Below are 17,664 nucleotides of genomic sequence, written 5' to 3' on the forward strand. Positions count from 1 at the left end.
TTGAGAACTGACAGATGCAGAATGCTAAGACGGACTGACATGGGATCGAACCAACACCTTCCAGAGAATTAAAGTAGATACGGTTGACCTGTGAAGAAGTACGCACATTCCAGGCAGTCAAGACCGATAATTGGTTGGTCACACAAACTATCAAACAGGGATACTGACAATATTAGTATGGAATTCTATGCTACTCTGCTGGGTGGTCGTCTATTCATTGTAAGCATATTACGTTTCCTAAAAGTATGGGACATAATCTGCAATACAAGAATGCCGTTTTAAAATAGCATTTGCTAATGGTTGAAGGTAGTGAATGAGTGGCTATTCGTATAATTAATACTGTAGCCCAGTTACAGGGTGAAATACTTCCCGTAGTACCAGACTGAGAAAAATTTTTTTGTTATTTATTATTTACGGTTACTATTTCTGGCAAAAGCGCCAGCTTCCGAGATTTCTTTCCGATTCGTTGCTGTTTATTGAAGCTGTCTCCATATTCTTGGTTCAAATGGTTCAAATGGCCCTGAGCACTATGGGACTTAACGTCTGAGGTCATCAGTCCCCTAGAACTTAGAACTACTTAAGCCTAACTAACCTAAGGACATCACACACATCCATGCCCGAGGCAGGATTCGAATCTGCGACCGTAGCGGTCGCGCAGTTCCAGACTGTAGCGCCTAGAACCACTCGGCTACTCTGGTCGGCCTGTCTCCATATTTTCCGGCGGTTACTACGCAGTGACCGCTTTACACTGAGCTAATAAAAGTCGTGGGATAGCTATACACATATATACAGACAGCGATAGTACCGCGTACACAAAGGTACAAAAGGGCAGTGCTCTGGCAAAGGTGTTATTTGCACTCGGGTGACTCACGTGGAAAGTGTCGGAAGTTCCATGCGGCTTTTCGCGGATGATGCTGTAGTATACAGAGAAGTTGCAGCATTAGAAAATTGTAGCGAAATCCAGGAAGATCTGCAGCGGATAGGCACTTGGTGCAGGGAGTGGCAACTGTCCCTTAACATAGACAAATGTAATGTATTGCGAATAAATAGAAAGAAGGATCCTTTATTGTATGATTATATGATGGCGGAACAAACACTGGTAGCAGTTACTTCTGTAAAATATCTGGGAGTATGCGTGCGGAACGATTTGAAGTGGAATGATCATATAAAATTAATTGTTGGTAAGGCAGGTACCAGGTCGAGATTCATTGGGAGAGTGCTTAGAAAATGTAGTCCATCAACAAGGGAGGTGGCTTACAAAACACTCGTTCGACCTATACTTGAGTATTGCTCATCAGTGTGGGATGCGTACCAGATCGGGTTGACGGAGGAGATAGAGAAGATCCAAAGAAGAGCGGCGCGTTTCGTCACAGGGTTATTTGGTAACCGTGATAGCGTTACGGAGATGTTTAATAAACTCAAGTGGCAGACTCTGCAAGAGAGGCGCTCTGCATCGCGGTGTAGCTTGCTCGCGAGGTTTCGAGAGGGTGCGTTTCTGGATGAGGTATCGAATATATTGCTTCCCCCTACTTATACCTCCCGAGGAGATCACGAATGTAAAATTAGAGAGATTAGAGCGCGCACGGAGGCTTTCAGACAGTCGTTCTTCCCGCGAACCATACGCGACTGGAACAGGAAAGGGAAGTAATGACAGTGGCACGTAAAGTGCCCTCCGCCACACACCGTTGGGTGGCTTGCGGAGTATAAATGTACATGTAGATGTAGAAAGGTGTCCGACGTGAATATGCCTGCACGACGGCAATTAACACACTTTGAACGTGGGACGGTAGGCAAAGCTAGACGCATGGTACATTCCATTTCGGAAATCGTTAGGGAATTCAATAGACCGAGATCCACAGTGTCAAGAGTGTGCCGCCTTTGTATAGAGTTTCCAGTGCTACCAGACAAGCAACAACGCGTGAAATAACCACCTAGATCAACGTGAGACGTACGAAGAACGTATACGTTAGGAGAGTAGGGCGAAATTTGGCGTTAATGGGATACGGCAGCAGACAAGCGACGCGAGTGCCTTTGCAAACAGCACGACATCGCCTGCAGCGCCTGTCCTGGGCTCATGACCATATCGTTTGGACCATAGACGGTGGAAAATCGTGGCCTGTTTAGATGAGTCCCGATTTCAGTTGGTAAGAGCTGATGGTAGGGTTCGATTGTGGCGCAGCCCCGCGAAGCCATATCAACAAGGCACTGTGCAAGCTGATGTTGGCTGCACAATGGTGTGGGCCGCGTTTACACGGAATGGACTGAGCCCCCCGGCTATATTCGGCTACTTGGAGACCATTCGCAGCCATTCACAGACTTCATGTTCCAAATCAAAGGTGGAATTTTGTGGATGACAAGGCCCAATGTCACTGGACCACAACTGTTCCTGACTGGTTTGGAGAACAGTCTGGACAATTGGGGCTAGTGCACAAAATTCTGCACCGGCAACACTTCCGCAAATATGGACTTCTGTTGGGGCACTATGGCTCAATATACACTCCTGGAAATGGAAAAAAGAACACATTGACACCGGTGTGTCAGACCCACCATAATTGCTGCGGACACTGCGAGAGGGCCGTACAAGCAATGATCACACGCACGGCACAGCGGACACACCAGGAACCGCGGTGTTGGCCGTCGAATGGCGCTAGCATTTGTGCACCGCCGCCGTCAGTGTCAGCCAGTTTGCCGTGGCATACGGAGCTCCATCGCAGTCTTTAACACTGGTAGCATGCCGCGACTGCGTGGACGTGAACCGTATGTGCAGTTGACGGACTTTGAGCGAGGGCGTATAGTGGGCATGCGGGAGGCCGGGTGGACGTACCGCCGAATTGCTCAACACGTGGGGCGTGAGGTCTCCACAGTACATCGATGTTGTCGCCAGTGGTCGGCGGAAGGTGCACGTGCCCGTCGACCTGGGACCGGACCGCAGCGACGCACGGATGCACGCCAAGACCGTAGGATCCTACGCAGTGCCGTAGGGGACCTCACCGCCACTTCCCAGCAAATTAGGGACACTGTTGCTCCTGGGGTATCGGCGAGGACCATTCGCAACCGTCTCCATGAAGCTGGGCTACGGTCCCGCACACCGTTAGGCCGTCTTCCGCTCACGCCCCAACATCGTGCAGCCCGCCTCCAGTGGTGCCGCGACAGGCGTGAATGGAGGGACGAATGGAGACGTGTCGTCTTCAGCGATGACAGTCGCTTCTGCCTTGGTGCCAATGATGGTCTTATGCGTGTTTGGCGCCGTGCAGGTGAGCGCCACAATCAGGACTGCATACGACCGAGGCACACAGGGCCAACACCCGGCATCATGGTGTGGGGAGCGATCTCCTACACTGGCCGTACACCACTGGTGATCGTCGAGGGGACACTGAATAGTGCACGGTACATCCAAACCGTCATCGAACCCATCGTTCTACCATTCCTAGACCGGCAAGGGAACTTGCTGTTCCAACAGGACAATGCACGTCCGCATGTATCCCGTGCCACCCAACGTGCTCTAGAAGGTGTAAGTCAACTACCCTGGCCAGCAAGATCTCCGGATCTGTCCCCCATTGAGCATGTTTGGGACTGGATGAAGCGTCGTCTCACGCGGTCTGCACGTCCAGCACGAACGCTGGTCCATCTGAGGCGCCAGGTGGAAATGGCATGGCAAGCCGTTCCACAGGACTACATCCAGCATCTCTACGATCGTCTCCATGGGAGAATAGCAGCCTGCATTGCTGCGAAAGGTGGATATACACTGTACTAGTGCCGACATTGTGCATGCTCTGTTGCCTGTGTCTATGTGCCTGTGGTTCTGTCAGTGTGATCATGTGATGTATCTGACCCCAGGAATGTGTCAATAAAGTTTCCCCTTCCTGGGACAATGAATTCACGGTGTTCTTATTTCAATTTCCTGGAGTGTATCTGCAGAGGACTTTTACTGACTTGTCCAGTCCATGCTGCGTCGAGTTGCTGCACTGGATCGGGCAAAAGGAAGTCCGGCAGCGTTATTGCGAGGTACCCTATGACATATGTCACCTCAGCGTGTCTACCACACTTCGACGAGCAATTGTCATAGAGTTGTTCTGCATCTTTCGCAGTTGGTTATCAACAGCTGATCTGGAGAGGTGGTTGGAGATGACGATACGTTAATTTATTTTTAAAATAAATTCCGTTTCTCTACCGTATCCATTTCTGGGGTAAATTGTTTACAGTATACTTCTTTGTACTGCAAAGAGAATTTTAGTTGGTGAGTGGTGTACAGCTCCTTACGTGACCTTGTAAATACACGTTGTTGCTACAATGTGCATCTGGCTATCATTAAAATAGATCGACTGCCTGGAACTACATGTAGTGATAATGTCAATATGCAGTCGTAAATTACCTGTGATTACCTGTCATGTTCGATCCAGTCTGTAATTACTATGAAAAAAAGAAAATGGATTTGCTCGTAAGCCTGACATACTTATCAGGTGCGATTAATTGATGTGTGTTGTGAGACCTAGGTCGTAATTACTCGAAAGAAGCCAAGAAGCCTATTTCATTCTGGAGATGGAAAGCCAGTCCGATGTTTACCTAAGTATAATTCAGAACTAATATCAGACCAGTGTTCATACGCACAATTAGATTCTTGTGTTGGTCTGAATTTTAGCTTGGTGTACGGTTGTCAGTTGCTCACGTGAACATGCCGTCTCTCCCTAATTTTTAGAACACACGTACTCCGCAAACCACCAAATGGTCTCTGGTGGAGGGCACCTTGAACTACTTCCAAAAATAGATCGAGGGATAAAAACCATTGCCTATATGCCTCTGTACGAGCCCTAAATTATCTTATCTTACCAGAAAATTCTTTATCAATGATAAAGTCGGTTCTATAAATTATATTGGAAAGAACAGCCTCTTATCACCTGGAATCACGATGCATCCCCATAATACCCGCTAGTTGCTTCCACTTACCCGTAACAAATCTAGTATTAAGTGATTGATTTAGAGAAAGCTATCTACAATTTCAGCCATTAGTGTACAAGAAGTATGTTACAATTGCAACTTCCAACGAAATCAACACCGAAGAAATCGACATTTCTATCCCCCTTGCATAGTTCCCCGAGAATTAGAGAGATATGTAATGAAGAATATTATAGTGTGTTAATATAGCACTGCTGCATACCCTTTGATCGGTGTCGCCTTATCGTGTGCATGTCTTGAAACGTGAGTTATAATAAGTAAGCTTGGGCACTACCGCCATCTCCAAGCGTTTGACACACACAGACAGCGACGGAACGTCGAGGGGGGAGCTTAGCGAGTTAGCTGGAGACGAAATTCGCGTAGTTGTATTAATATTACATTTAAATTGTTATTAACGAATATCCAGATACTGGTTCTCTCCCTATCTCCAATGACGAAACGTGCGTAATTACACTCCTAGAAATTGAAATAAGAACACCGTGAATTCATTGTCCCAGGAAGGGGAAACTTTATTGACACATTCCTGGGGTCAGATACATCACATGATCACACCGACAGAACCACAGGCACATAGACACAGGCAACAGAGCATGCACAATGTCGGCACTAGTACAGTGTATATCCACCTTTCGCAGCAATGCAGGCTGCTATTCTCCCATGGAGACGATCGTAGAGATGCTGGATGTAGTCCTGTGGAACGGCTTGCCATGCCATTTCCACCTGGCGCCTCAGTTGGACCAGCGTTCGTGCTGGACGTGCAGACCGCGTGAGACGATGCTTCATCCAGTCCCAAACATGCTCAATGGGGGACAGATCCGGAGATCTTGCTGGCCAGGGTAGTTGACTTACACCTTCTAGAGCACGTTGGGTGGCACGGGATACATGCGGACGTGCATTGTCCTGTTGGAACAGCAAGTTCCCTTGCCGGTCTAGGAATGGTAGAACGATGGGTTCGATGACGGTTTGGATGTACCGTGCACTATTCTGTGTCCCCTCGACGATCACCAGTGGTGTACGGCCAGTGTAGGAGATCGCTCCCCACACCATGATGCCGGGTGTTGGCCCTGTGTGCCTCGGTCGTATGCAGTCCTGATTGTGGCGCTCACCTGCACGGCGCCAAACACGCATACGACCATCATTGGCACCGAGGCAGAAGCGACTCTCATCGCTGAAGACGACACGTCTCCATTCGTCCCTCCATTCACGCCTGTCGCGACACCACTGGAGGCGGGCTGCACGATGTTGGGGCGTGAGCGGAAGACGGCCTAACGGTGTGCAGGACCGTAGCCCAGCTTCATGGAGACGGTTGCGAATGGTCCTCGCCGATACCCCAGGAGCAACAGTGTCCCTAATTTGCTGGGAAGTGGCGGTGTGGTCCCCTACGGCACTGCGTAGGATCCTACGGTCTTGGCGTGCATCCGTGCGTCGCTGCGGTCCGGTCCCAGGTCTACGGGCACGTGCACCTTCCGCCGACCACTGGCGACAACATCGATGTACTGTGGAGACCTCACGCCCCACGTGTTGAGCAATTCGGCGGTACGTCCACCCGGCCTCCCGCATGCCCACTATACGCCCTCGCTCAAAGTCCGTCAACTGCACATACGGTTCACGTCCACGCTGTCGCGGCATGCTACCAGTGTTAAAGACTGCGATGGAGCTCCGTATGCCACGGCAAACTGGCTGACACTGACGGCGGCGGTGCACAAATGCTGCGCAGCTAGCGCCATTCGACGGCCAACACCGCGGTTCCTGGTGTTTCCGCTGTGCCGTGCGTGTGATCATTGCTTGTACAGCCCTCTCGCAGTGTCCGGAGCAAGTATGGTGGGTCTGACACACCGGTGTCAATGTGTTCTTTTTTTCCATTTCCAGGAGTGTATAATATTAAAAAAGTTTTTATAAAAAATACTCGCAACATGATCCTCTCCCTATACCTCGATTGACGAAGTTTATGTGGTTATATTAATAATAAAACCAATTTCTAACAAATAATGACACTCTGACCCCAGACCAACCTGATAGTTTTTTCGCTTTCGTGAACAGAGCTTGAATGGAGCATCCCACACGACTGCTCTAGTAATAAAAGGATAAGGGGGAGGCAGCTTTAATACCATTGGTCCAGGGGGGAAGGGGTTGGGGGAAGACTGTGTGGACAAAGTGTCTAACCCGATACTTAAGCAGAAGGCCACCTACTACTGGCAGTGTCTTAGGTGTGTGGGCGAGCCTGGTGGAAGGGGTTTGGAGAAGGTAAGAAGACGTACGTGTGTGTGTGTGTGTGCGTGTGTGTGGGCAGAATATCTAACCTGATACTTATTGTCAAGGCTATCTAGTATGGCTATTCCTCTCAGCTGTAACATCATATGCTCCGTCAGGTCAAACGTAAACTGACACCGGAAATCCTTCTCAAATGCGTGGACAGACCTGATGGGTGGAGGGTGTGTGGGTGTGACCTTGAATGTACCACACACAAGTTCATGGGTAGGGGCTGTAGTTCTCCTTGGTGTCCTCGATATAACTCTCCCGATTCCGTGGCCTGATGCCGCAAGTAACGTGATCAAACCTCCGTCACTACCAATCATCAGCTACGGCGTTATCGTACCTCTAGAAGTGCTGGTTTCTCAACCCCTTCGCCCCTCCTCCTGAAACGGCACTACTATCGTACTGTCGGCAAGTGCTCTCTAGTTATCAAACATTCGATGAGTATAGTCCCAGTAGTTCCAACTACATTTTTAAAAAAAACATTTTGTTTTTCAGGTATCTCAATGTTTATGACGTCATATTTCCAGAACTGTGTGTGGAAATTGATAAAATTTAGCTGTTTCATTCGGTGGTACATAAGTATACTACTTTCGAAACCTATTGGGGATAGAGTTAATGGAAAGAAGCAATAAATTAAAACGCTTTCGTCAGCCATATCTAGTGTTAGTGATATTTTAAAAAATGTTAATTCTGACAACACCGTTAATAAACGTCGCTATCGATCTCCGTGAATGAAATGCAGGTTCCAACTCGCGTCGCTCCTTAATTAACTTTCTAATTATAGACCTGAAGGCTCTTTAAATAACTTTACACATCACGAAAGGTGATCGGAAGTTCATCTTCTAACTATAGGCCGAGGTTTATTTCTGAGTACTGAAAGATAAGATGTACGCAGGACAACACTTTCTTATTATATCATAAAAATGCACAGTACCTGAACGAAGGAGCAATCAGTAATCAATCATCAATGACATGTGAGAGAGTACCCATCTGGTACTAACAATACTTAACAAATGTTAATTCTCGCAATAATTTTAATAAATTTGGTTAACGAATTCAATAAATGAAATGCAGTTCCTAACTCGTGTCGCGAAAACAATCATACAATTACATTTCCTTACGGAATAGACACACCATATAAAATCAGAATGCTGAACATACCATAATATTAATGCAAACAGAGCTCTATGGGTCTTCAATTAACTTCGCGATTACAGAGTTGATGGCTCTTTAATTAACTTTATACATCATACAGCGTGATCTGAAGCTCATCTTTTAATTATATATCGAGGTGTAATTCTGAATACTGGAAGATAACACGTATGTAACATAATACTTTCTTTACTGTACCATAAAAACACATTGTTCCTGAACAAAATGAGCAGTCAGTAATTAATCATCAATGACATGATAGAGAGGGTGAAGACGAAAAGATACTAACCTATAAACTTTTTTCCGTTCTTAAATTTTTTAGGAGTGTCAGCGAGATAAGGATTCGTAAAGATTTGAAATTATTTGTAGAGTTTGTTGCAAGTCGCTTTGTCCTCTGTCTCGAGCACTCGATGAATGTAATCTGGGTACTTGCTTGCTCGCGTTACTTTTATTGTTCACTGTTGCCGCCAGTGCTTTGAGATGTAGGTAATTCTTCCCCACTCAGTGCTTAGTTCCAGATATCAAGAGATATGTGCACGATAAATGGTACAAATGGCTCTGAGCACTATGGGACTTAACTTCTGAGGTCATCAGTCCCCTAGAACGTGGAACTACTTAAACCTAACTAACCTAAGGAAATCACACACATCCATGCCCGAGGCAGGATTCGAACCTGCTACCGAAGTAGTCGCGTGGTTCCAGACTGAAGCGCCTAGAACCGCTGGGTCACAACGGCCGGCTATGTGCACGAAGTTTGGTGTGAAATCGACCCATAGTTTAGAAGGATATGTCTAACATACACACACAAGCCTACATCCATTTATGTAGTGTTTAAAAACTTACAGGGTGTTTCAAAAATGACCGGTATATTTGAAACGGCAATACAAACTAAACGAGCAGCGATAGAAATACACCGTTTGTTGCAATATGCTTGGGACAAAAGTACATTTTCAGGCAGACAAACTTTCGAAATTACAGTAGTTACAATTGTCAACTACAGATGGCGCTGCGGTCTGGGAAACTCTATAGTACGATATTTTCCACATATCCACCATGCGTAGCAATAATATGGCGTAGTATCTGAATGAAATTACCCGAAACCTTTGACAACGTGTCTGGCGGAATGGCTTCACATGCCGATGAGATGTACTGCTTCAGCTGTTCAATTGTTTCTGGATTCTGGCGGTACACCTGGTCTTTCAAGTGTCCCCACAGAAAGAAGTCACAGGGGTTCATGTCTGGCGAATAGGGAGGCCAATCCACGCCGCCTCCTGTATGTTTCGGATAGCCCAAAGCACTCACACGATCATCGAAATATTCATTCAGGATATTAAAGACGTCGGCCGTGCGATGTGGCCGGGCACCATCTTGCATAAACCACGAGGTGTTCGCAGTGTCGTCTAAGGCAGTTTGTACCGCCACAAATTCACGAAGAATGTCCAGATAGCGTGATGCAGTAATCGTTTCGGATCTGAAAAATGGGCCAATGATTCCTTTGGAAGAAATGGCGGCCCAGACCAGTACTTTTTGAGGATGCAGGGACGATGGGACCGCAACATGGGGCTTTTCGGTTCCCCATATGCGCCAGTTCTGTTTATTGACGAAGCCGTCCAGGTAAAAATAAGCTTCGTCAGTAAACCAAATGCTGCCCACATGCATATCGCCGTCATCAATCCTGCGCACTATATCGTTAGCGAATGTCTCTCGTGCAGCAATGGTAGCGGCGCTGAGGGGTTGCCGCGTTTGAATTTTGTATGGATAGAGGTGTAAACTCTGGCGCATGAGACGATACGTGGACGTTGGCGTCATTTGGACCGCAGCTGCAACACGGCGAACGGAAACCCGAGGCCGCTGTTGGATCACCTGCTGCACTAGCTGCGCGTTGCCCTCTGTGGTTGCCGTACGCGGTCGCCCTACCTTTCCAGCATGTTCATCCGTCACGTTTCCAGTCCGTTGAAATTTTGCAAACAGATCCTTTATTGTATCGCTTTTCGGTCCTTTGGTTACATTAAACCTCCGTTGAAAACTTCGTCTTGTTGCAAAAACACTGTGTTCTAGGCGGTGGAATTCCAACACCAGAAAAATCCTCTGTTCTAAGGAATAAACCATGTTGTCCACAGCACACTTGCATGTTGTGAACAGCACACGCTTACAGCAGAAAGACGACGTACAGAATGGCGCACCCACAGACTGCGTTGTCGTCTATATCTTTCACATCACTTGCAGCGCCATCTGTTGTTGAAAATTGTAACTACTGTAATTTCGAAAGTTTGTCCGCCTGAAAATGTACTGTTGTCCCAAGCATATTGCAACAAACGGTGTATTTCTATCGCTGCTCGTTTAGTTTTTATTGCCGTTTCAAATATACCGGTCATTTTTGAAACACCCTGTATGTCCAGAGAGTTAGTACAGGAGGATTTGCAATAGAAGATTCGAAACTTCTGGTAAGCATGCGAACTAGACCAAGTTAGACCAATTCACGGTTACTGTTTACAAATCGTAGCAGAGAATAGCTTGCTTTCAGTCGTATATTCCGGTAAATAGAGCAGTGAAAGAAAGGTTACGGATAACTATCTATTGTCCGCTAACTCCTCAGTGACGCTAGAATGTTTACAACTTGATTAGATGCATAACAGTAGATCAGCCGATACGGTTGTCGTCGATGCAGTCTGAAACTTTATCCGTGATTTCTTCTTCTTCTTCTTGTTCTTCTTGGTCTTCTTCCTTTCGTCTTAGGCAGGAGCCTGTTACCTTCAGTACCCCATCAGTCTGCCCTGAGGTATATTCATCTTACCCTTGGACGGGCAATATTTCATTTACCAGCTGGTAACTTATTTCTTACAATTTTCAGAGTCTTCCGTCCATCCATCATGTCTATGCGTTCGTTAAACTCATGCTTTCTTTTATGTATCCACTCATTAATGGGGTCCACTTTGCATCGTTTTCTAATGCTTTCATTTCTCTCTGTCTGTCAGAGTCTTCCTTGTAATCCTTCGCACAATATTCATTTGCATGGTTTCAAATTTTTTTTGTTTTTGATTTTTTGATGTTTCCGGTTTTGTGTCAGCTGTGTAGGTCATATCTGCTCTCACTACTACTTTGCATATTCTTGCCTTTGCATCGTTTCCTAAATGCCTGTTTTTTCAGATAGTATCATTTAAACACCTTTCCACTTTATTAGCTTTTGCTACTTGTTCTCGTACTTCCGTTTCGACATTTCACTGATGGACTGTTCAGTACCAAGACATTTAAATACCATCACCTGTTGAATATTATTTTTATCCGTTTCCAGTTTACATCTAATTGATTCGACAGATGTGTTTATCACAGTAAATTAATTCAGTTGGAGTCCATGTATATTCATCAACAGTTTTTTGATCTCGTATATTCGTTATCAGTCCACTGTGCTTACACATTCATTATCAATCCATAGGGTTAGTACATTCAAGGTTAGTCACGAGTGGTTAAATAATCGTTCTTAGTCAACTGTGCTTAAATAATCTTAAGCGGTTTTGTAGCCAGTATGTGGTTCTAGATACACGTAAATACCTATGTTAAGTAGTTCCACTTCAGTCCAAGAAAACTTTGAACTGCCGGTCGGTGTGGCCGTGCGGTTCTAGGTGCTTCAATCTGGAACCGCGTGACCGCTACAGTCGCGGGTTCGAATCCTGCCTCGAGCATGGATGTGTGTGTTGTCCTTAGGTTAGTTAGGTTTAAGTAGTTCTACGTTCTAGGGGACTGATGACCACAGATGTTAAGTCCCATAGTGTTCAGAGCCATTTGAACCAAAACTTTGAACCGCCCAGAATGACCAGGAGTGTCGCAACTGGTGCAGTTCTGTAGGTTCTAGTCAGATTTAAGACCCACACTTCCAAGTTCACGACTCACAACGTTTCCTGTAACTACACGAGGCGCCTTATGTTTCCGAACACCGGAAGCAAACCCCATGATGGGCGTTATGAGAGATTTTCGCAGATTGTTCCAGTCATGGTTTTTTACATTCCTTCTGTGTCACGTTTGAAGTTTTCGTGCTACATAAAAAAGCAGATATTTTTGGAAAAATTTAGGGGAACTGGGACAGATAGTACATTCAAATATTGGACGAGTATGCAAGATCTGCTGCGTTTTCATTGGTTTTCCTAAATCACAACGGTTTCCCCAGGTTAGACCTTGTACCAAAAACAACGTTTCGTACGAGATTTTCCTACTTGTATTGTCTTACATTTACTTCGATGATACAGAGAACCGACTCGGGAATGTAACGTTTTAGAGCTATTCTCTATTCATTACAACAGCGTTGCCAATGTGAGCGTGTGGGTGCTATTCTGTCATTCTGCGCAACGGATTAATCTGAGATGTACCCTTTACCCTGTGGCTCCTGCAAGATGCAATTTCCACCCCCACACTACTACAGAAGTCGGACAAACGCTCCTAATGTCCTAAAGAGAAATGTCTGAAAAACTTTCAGCAAGAAATATCTTCTGGAGTCGTCCGCTGTAAGGAAATGACACAAAAATTCACAAAATTTCTTACGTAACTAGTGGGATACTTGGGTACTGGAGTAGTGCTAGTTAGTGTAAGATAAACATGAAACTAACGAAAATTATTATTTATTTTGCAAAAATTCTGAAAATCACAATGGCACTTTTAGTTATGAACTGAACAAGTTATTTCCGGGTTCTTTTCGGAATGTGAAGTTACCTCTTAAGGATAGGATTTGCTAACGAAATTTCTATACAAAGTTTATGATTTTTATTGACTTGGCAGAATGGCTGAGAGCCGCGCCTACTCAACTTGAATAACTATCCATTAGAATGTTGCTAGGTACGGTCGAGGCTGTCGCATGTGAAATGCAGTGAAGTGTACTGTTGTGGAAGAAATATGGGGCTCGCAAGAACTGTAGCGCACAATACCGTAAGCTGCAATGACTGCTGTCTGCGCCGCTCGCTGCTCACAAGATAACTCTCGTTTTATCTGGATTGACCTTCGCCAATCAAACTCTCCCTACACCTCGATGAAGTCAAGGACTCCTACTCGCCCCTAGTCTAACGATTATCGTGGTACACCAGTCAGATAACCAGTCCACCGCGATGCCACTCAAAAATTCGCTCGCAGGCGTTTAACTATAACTCTGTCCATTCACACTGCACAAGAAGTGTGTGGGCCAACACAGTGAACAACGCTTAATCGCAAGGACTCAATATAGAGTCGCACTCCGATTCGCTCTCGACAGAGGTGCTCTCCCAGTGAAGTACTGAGGAGAGACTTGTTCCTCGCTCTTTGAGTACACATACGAGCGCGTACGCTCTCATTACGTGTTCTCGCTCCAAGAGCCACAATGGAATGGCTCCTCTCCACGCCAGATGTAAAGGGGTACATCTTTCGGTCTCTTCCATTACTCCTTCAGTTCAAGGCGTCAGAAATATCGTCTGCCAGTCAGCATTGCTCTTCTAAAATGGGAGGATGACGTTTCGTTTAAGGTGACCAATCCAGAAATCTGTAGCATCGGCGTTTGGCGTTTGCTGTCTCCCTGTGAAACCCTCTGAAACTGTGTGCTCTGTTTGTAAAGAATACATAGGCTGGGCGCTCCCACACAATGTAGCGGAATTTGCTTTTAAGCCAGTCGTGTGGTGGTTCTTCCTTTCACTTGGGAAAACAGGCAAACACTGTCCACTCTACGGACCAGCGTCCGAGCCTGCGGTTTGCGTCTCCCAAACTAAAAGCCCCTGCGACCGTCGTGTCTGGAATTTGTGTGTGTACGCCAGCATCGAGTATTTGAACCACGGTGTGCTTACTTGTTATTTGCATATCGTTTACATGAATTCATACAACATTGACTTTATCTTATCGAGTTTGGGTTCGAATGAAGCGTCTTGATGTGCGGAATATGATTGTGAGGGCGGAATGTGTGAGCAATGAAGGTCAGAAGACCACGACGTCTTACACCGAGTTTAGAATTCTTATCCGACTTATGGGCCATGTAATCAGTATCACTTGCCTTCACTCTACGAAATTATTTGGATAGCCCTTGTATTCACCCGAGGGCATTGGCACAGGGTATGGCCACAGGAATATATCGCCATTATGTCGTCCACTCTTGCTGCATAATTTACTTTCATGAGGATTCTCTGACCTGTCAAGATTCCTGCCACCAAGCTCGCATGCGAAACGGGTTGTTACAGGTTGCCCATTCACTCCATTTTTTATTTATACTTTCAACTATATGTTTTCTATCGATGTTTTTACATGGGCTGCACTATGTTTCTCTGGCATGGTAAAAAATTATAAAATTCTGCTCTCATATCCCGCAACAGTATTACATACTGGATACGTGAGCAGTTGGTTTGATGCGTTCCCAAGGGAAGCTGCAGTGCGAAATTACTCCCACAGGTAACTTTTTTTAACTACCATCGGCAGCGATATCAGTACGAGTGATGCGAAGAAAATCAGATGGTATTTCTGCATGACTCACTATCGTTTCGCACTATGTCAGTTTACTTTTCATCCTTTCGTAAAACCGTATCGAACTTAACTGAGAACTGTTATTTATTCATTAGCTGTTTTCGTCAGGCAGACGTAATATTATTTTCTTTTGTCTGACATAATATGACATCCTCAAAAATCAAAATACGTAGAGTTACAGACGAAGGATTTCCGACGTTCGTTAGCTATCTAATTATACCACACTCATCACCAACTAATCGCTATGAGAAGCTACTATCAACTAATCATATGGGCACCTACGCATATAACTGAATATAATCTTCTGTACAACAAAACATACAACTGAATTACTCTCACAGAGTTCAATAATGTAATTTTCCTTGTAGAAATGACATTAGTTACTCTCACAGAGAAAACAAAAAGAAAACGCACTCGCCTTCTTTATAGTAAAACAAAGGAATCGCAATCACGGGTAGTAGTTAACAAAATCATAATGGCTTTCGCCTGTAGAGAACATATTCGCACGCCCAGTGTGATCGCACTACAACAATAAGACATCGCACTATGTTCAAATGTGTGTGAATTCCTAAGGGACCAAACTGCGGAGGTCATCGGTCCCTAGATTTAAACACAACTTAAACTCACTTATGCTAAGAACGACACACACACCCATGCCCGAGGTAGGACTCGAACCGCCAGCTGAAAGGACCTATAACAGCGCGGTCTCTCCGCGCGGCCATCGCACTATGACCACGGACTTCCCGTCCATAATATTACTTGTTAACCAGAGTACACAACGAAACACTTATACTCTGCACTGTGCATTACATCGGATCACGTAACCACCAGCATGTAGCCGTCGGCTGCTGAAGTTCGTAGACAGTGCTCTTTTTCAAATGCAGGCTCCCCTTTCTCCGTCTCCACCGCGATCGCCGTCCTCTGGCCCAGGAAAAGACCGCTGCACCAGGTCGTTCGTGTCCATATGGTCCACCTCGGCCTCAGCACCTCTACGTCAGTCACACGCACGCGTGGTCCGCCCCGCCACACCACTAACGCGACACGCCGTGTAACATAACTCTCTGGCTGTGGGCACGACAAACGTGCCGCTCGACACGGCACATGTTCAAGAGCAGCAACAGGAACATTACTCTGGATTCAAGAAAGTATAAAGCTCCTGTGCCATAAAAATATTAGGGTAGAGGTCTAGGTCACTTACGGACGACATCGGATGTAACCACGTTCAGTTGCAATGATTTAGGGAAATTTCAGCTAACATAAATGGTGGTTGAAACTTCCTGGCAGATTAAAACTGTGCGCTGGACCGTGACTCGAACTCTGGACCTTTGCCTTTCGCGGCAAGTGCTTTACCAACAGAGCTACACAAGCACGACTCACGCTCCGTCCTCACAGCTTTATTTCTGCCAGTACCTCGTCTCCTCCCTCCAAACTTTACAGAAGCTCTCCTGAAGCTTGCCCGCGAAAGGCAAAGGTCCCGAGTTCGAGTCTCGGTCCGGCACACAGTTTTAATCTGTCAGGAAGTTTCATATCAGCGCAGACTCCGCTGTAGAGTGAAAATCTTGTTCTGGATAAGTGGTGGTTATAAGAAATTTGTGCACTAATGTTTTATCTTAATGTGAAGTGTGCAAAGTGTTAGTGATACATGTGATGCATGCAGACAGTGTAGTGCTTTTTCATGTTGGCTTGACACTGACAAATAGTCGAAATTAGTTAATTGCACAATTAAACAAAAAGCACATTACAGCCTACTACGGACCATGTTTACGCTTATTAAGCGTTTGAAGGCTGTGGATCCCCCACAAATACAAAATTTTAACACAAACAATGTATATATGTAGAATGAAGCGACGAATGAAAATTTGTGCCAAGCCTAGAACCCAGCACTCCTGCTCACTAGGCAGCTGCCCAGTCCACTACGCCACCCTGGCACAGTGCCATTGCAGAACTGCATGGACTTCCCTAGCCTGCCTCCCTCCTCAAGCTGAATTCCCATTCACACCGCACCTAACTTGGTTGTTCACCCAAAACTCGAACAGCATTGCAGAGGTTTCTTTTCTCTTTATTGTTATTTTGAACACCTTGTACAAAGGTGGGCTGTCAGCAGCATAATACGCTGCTCTTCAGCCGTGAGTGATACAATATAAAACATAATGGAGGTACAGATGAGACAATACAAATGGCGGGTAAAAAACCTGTAGACACAGAAAACAATATACACGAAGCCATTCACGCTGGACAAGAAAAAAAACTAAAACCTGTTGACACAGTGCACAAAACACGGACGACTGCGACGGCACAGGTGAACGGTGGTGGCGTGACGGCGCAACACAAACACGAAGGCACACACACGAGACACTAATGGCGATGATCTCCAGGGCGCGAATGTCCACTGAGCGTGTGCGAGTCTGGGGACCTGCCAAGAGAGGACGAGGGGGGTGGGAGAGGGAGAGGGGAGAGCAGAGATGCCAAGGGCAGGGGAGATAGGGGGGACGAAGGAAGGGAGGAAAGGGGGCGAAGCCCGGGGGAAGAGGGATGGAGGAAGGGGGGATGGAGGGAAAAGGAGAGAGAAGGGAGGGAGGATGCCCAAAGGAAAAAACACACGAAGTGGGAGGGGAGGATCAAAGTTGATAGGAGGGGTAGGTGGAGGAGAGGAGGGCATCATCAGGGAGGGGGAGCTGGTGGAAGGCACCTTGGGAGAGGGTAAGGAGGGTGGAGAGATGAAGACCGGGTGGGATGTGGGAATACAGGCGCGGCAGCAGGCGGGGGTGGGAGAGGATGGGCGAGACAAGCGGATAAGGAGGATTGAGTTTGCGGGAGGTGTAAAAAGGATCCTTATCCGTT

This window comes from Schistocerca nitens, chromosome 7 (assembly GCF_023898315.1).
Source record: "Schistocerca nitens isolate TAMUIC-IGC-003100 chromosome 7, iqSchNite1.1, whole genome shotgun sequence".
NCBI classification, from domain to species: Eukaryota; Metazoa; Arthropoda; class Insecta; order Orthoptera; family Acrididae; genus Schistocerca; species Schistocerca nitens.